Source organism: Pteropus alecto, unplaced genomic scaffold (genome assembly GCF_000325575.1).
Source record: "Pteropus alecto unplaced genomic scaffold, ASM32557v1 scaffold115, whole genome shotgun sequence".
In the NCBI taxonomy this organism is placed as follows: Eukaryota; Metazoa; Chordata; class Mammalia; order Chiroptera; family Pteropodidae; genus Pteropus; species Pteropus alecto.
In genome coordinates, this window is record NW_006436814.1 from 282,691 (window position 1) to 286,663 (window position 3,973).

Consider the following 3,973-nt stretch of genomic DNA (forward strand, 5'->3'; position numbering starts at 1 on the left):
GTAATTCAAAAGTAACCAATAAATGCTAATTTATAGGGAAACAAATGTAGCAGGTGACAAAAAACTACATATATATATAATTTATATTATATATAAGTAGATATAATATATATAATACTAAAGTTATTATGGTAGAAAAGAAATCAAAACACTTTAGAACCAGAAGTAATCACAGAGATCTAACTAGTCTAATCGTCCCAGTGTATAAATAAGAAAATGTTTGAATAATCATTGCCATTGTGCATTAGTATGAAAGGAATAATTTTAACTCTGAAGTAATACAATGTTTTTTTTAACATTTTCAACCTTATATCAAATTAGATAACAATTACATATAGATCATAAAATTAATAAAGCAAGCAGATTTTTCTACATAATTCATGTCTAATTTAATAGTCTGTTCACTGATTCTTTGTAATGAGAAAGGGTATTTTCATTTGTCCCCCTCATTCTTAAGACAAAAACAGACCTTTTGAAAGCTTCAACTTCTTTAGTACCGAGGCGTTCTTTTTTATTTACTTCCAGATTTTTCTCTGCAGCTTTAATTTGGAGAAGTGTTTTCGAGATTTTTTTTTCTGCTGAGCTATTTTTCCATATATATATTTTTTTCCATGTCTGCTTCAGTCTTATTTTTCTCCCATTCCTCAGTTTTCCAAGACTCACGATATAAAACTGTTTGCAGATCCATTGCATAATCATAATTCTGTCCCTTTAAAGGACACCTACCTGTCTTGATGGTAAATACATCTGTGCTCTTAACAGTATTTCTCTCTTATAAATTGAATAAGTTTCTCCTTTGCATGATCATCTAAATTCAAACTGGAAAGTTTAACCCTTAAGGTGACTGCTCGTGCTTTGGGGTTTCGAATAGATGGTCCAAAGAAACGTAATCAGCTGTGTCAATTTCATTTAGAAAATGCTTCTCGCATTTCTCATCACTGTCCAGTGCAGCCGGCCACTCAGTGTAGAAATCTCTAAGAGCTTCACAGTGCTTTTGAATTGCTACAGAAGTCATATGCAGAACATTGGGGATCTTTAAAAGTTCTAGATTTCCCTCCTTTGCCATGGGCACCCCTCCCCCTGTTTTCTGGATAACCCATTCGAATGGGAAGAGGTACCGCAGAGGGTTTAAATGGTGCTGCAACAGGACAAACAGCAGGCCAGTCCTGGTCAACAGCCGTTTTCTCTATCCTAGGAGGTGGTGCCTTCCTTCTCAGTGGCCTTTCGAAGTTTCGATGTTCTTTGAGGCTTGATCTCTGGGCAAGAGTGGCCAGAGATGCAGTGGTGGAGAAAGCATGTAGCGTCCTAGGCCCTGGCTGCAGGGCCAGTGACATGGGGGACGCAGTGGCCACCATGGCTGCAAAGACCTCGCATAATTCTTAATCAAATGCATAACCATTTAAAAAAATCTATTCCAAATATAACAAATTTAGCATAAATTTAATTTTTAATATTTTAATCTGTGTATTTCCTGAGGAAAAGTTAACTAAACTTTACCTCAAATCTTCCATCCATATTAAACTTAAATTGCATAATTATCATAATTTTACCTGTTAACTGGAAAAATAGGCCATAATCCAAGCAATGTGACAGCCAGTAAGACTCGAAGTCATGCAGGAGATGACCAACATGGAGGTTCTGGGCAGCTACTGGAGGGCACACAATGTACAGGATCAGTGGGAAGAATGAATAAGTTATTCATTTTTCCAATGAAAAATCTGTCCTCACAAATTAACTGATTCTGCATAAACATAAGCCCATCCAGCCTTGGACATTTTTATCATGGAGAAAAAGATATCTTTGTCCAAGTGCGGCAGAATGTAGTGTGTCTCCTTTCCTTTGCCAAGCTGACATGAGGGCAGACCTCCTGGGACCTTTAAGATCACGTGCTGCTCACACCTTTAAGTTAGAGAATCATTATATACAATGTCTTCCTATGAATATCTTCCTTTCATATGTCTAAGCTGTAATGTGCAAATACCCTGAGTTCACGCTCATATTTTCTCGTGTCCTCTAAGTCACGTAGAAAACTGCTTTCTTCGTAATGTGTGCTTACTCTTGTTAGTCTGTTAGTCTGTTAGATGGCAGTTGTAAAAGGTGTCTGCTGAAGGAAACTCTGGTCTCATTTTGTCTTAAGACAAAAAGAGCAGGACAAAAGTGTTAGGAGGGAAGGAAGCTGCCTAGTTCTGTCAGAAACCAGCATTGTGTCAGGCATTTTTATATCCTTTGCATTTAATTCACACAACGCTATATAAGACGGGATTGTTATGACTCTTGTTCTTGAGTAAATAGATGTTCAAAGAGTTGAAGTTAGTTCTTTGAGGCCATGTAACCACTAAATTGGCAGATTTCAAACCATAAATCTCTGGCTCCAAAACTCATGCCTCTGTTGTTTTTTTTTTTCCCACTGAAATGTTGCCTGCTTGTTGTCTATTTCTATCATGGAGTCTGCTTCGGACAACTAAGATCTAATTCTTTCTTCTCAGGTTTTACTGAGATAGTTTAAGAGTGGGAGATAGTACAGTTCTATTGCTGGGTTTTAGGATCTTTGTATTACAACCAAGTCCTCCACACCCAACTGTGAATAAGGAATTCACACAGCTCCAGCCAGGGCACACAGGCTTGATTAGAAGCTTGCTCTGTCTGGAAGGAATGTACTGGGAGGAAAATGCCTCAGTTTTGGATGGGGTTCAGTTCTTGGATGATGAATTTTGTCAAGATAATGAGAACAGCTATTGAGACAGAAGACTAATTTTATCCGCCTTTTTGCCAAGGTTGAAGATGATTGTTGATCATTAAAGCATGAGTCAAAGCAGAAAAAAAGACATTAACCCAGAATCACAAAATCTCATTCATGAAAGTTGATCTGCTTAGTGATGCATCTGGCTTACATGAAGTCTTCAGAGATGTCAGAAAGTGGTTGGAAGCAGTGGATGGTCTAGAAGAATTTGCTAAAAGACTAAGCTACATGCGATTAGATCTAAACAGCACAGCCAGCCTGAGCCAAGTCAGAGTCTCTTATTTCACAAGACGAGGGTTGCCAGAAGCCCTATCTCTCCTATCCTGATGTATGAAATCATAGCATTGGAGGCTCATTTCTTTGTATTGGAGTCTGTCTTTTCCCATCAGGTCTACACTAATGTTCTTATAACGTAATGAAGATAATTTTGTCAGACCTTTTTCCCGATTGGAGGGACAGCCCTTTAACCCGGATCATAAAAGTGGAATGACAAGGGAAGGAGTGTCTGCAGATGGGATGACAGATTTCCCTGACTTGCCAATTTTATTTAGGGCAGGACCAAATAATAGGTAACCAAATAATAGGTCCTTGGTTGCTGTGCCAGTGAAGTAAATAGCCTAACAGAGCACTTCTTTTTGTGATGGGGAATAGCCATGCAGTGCTGAGGGAGTGTGGAAGCAGCCTGGGGGAGGCTGGGAAGAAGTGTTTCTAGTCAAGCAGGCCTTTCTGCAGGCTCCCATTACACTGAGAGCTAGGTATAGAGGGCCTCAAAGGTACCCCTACTGCCAAGTGGTAGATTTGCACCCAGGTACCACTAGTGAAGATAAATGATGTATACTTCAGATTCCTATGTCCCACACCTTTGTGGCTGCTTCTCTTTTTCAGAGAGTAATACGTTCTATTACATCGCTTGGAAAAATGAAAAGATGATAACAATCACCACAAATTAAATTAACCTTAGATACACTTTCTGAAAATTGCATTTTTTCAATAGCAGAATTACAGAATTTTAGAGCAGAAAAGAACCTCAGACATCACCTGATCCAACTACTCTCATTTTGCAAATGAGATAACCAGCACAATATTTTAGACCTGTACCAGTTTCCTGATCTTTCAACAGAAGCACACACACAAAAATATTTGTCCTATTTTAAACCTCTTACAGAGAAAACAGACAGAAAAAGTACATTCTAAGAATGTACATTCTAAGAAAAACTTAATTAGATTTTTAAA

General features: G+C 38.2%; 1 pseudogene; it reads right to left on the minus strand.

Annotated features, from left to right (window-relative positions):
* Window positions 1–384: 384 nt before the first annotated feature.
* LOC102885340 lies at window positions 385–1,355 on the minus strand (annotated as a pseudogene).
* Between the last annotated feature and the right edge of the window lie 2,618 nt (window positions 1,356–3,973).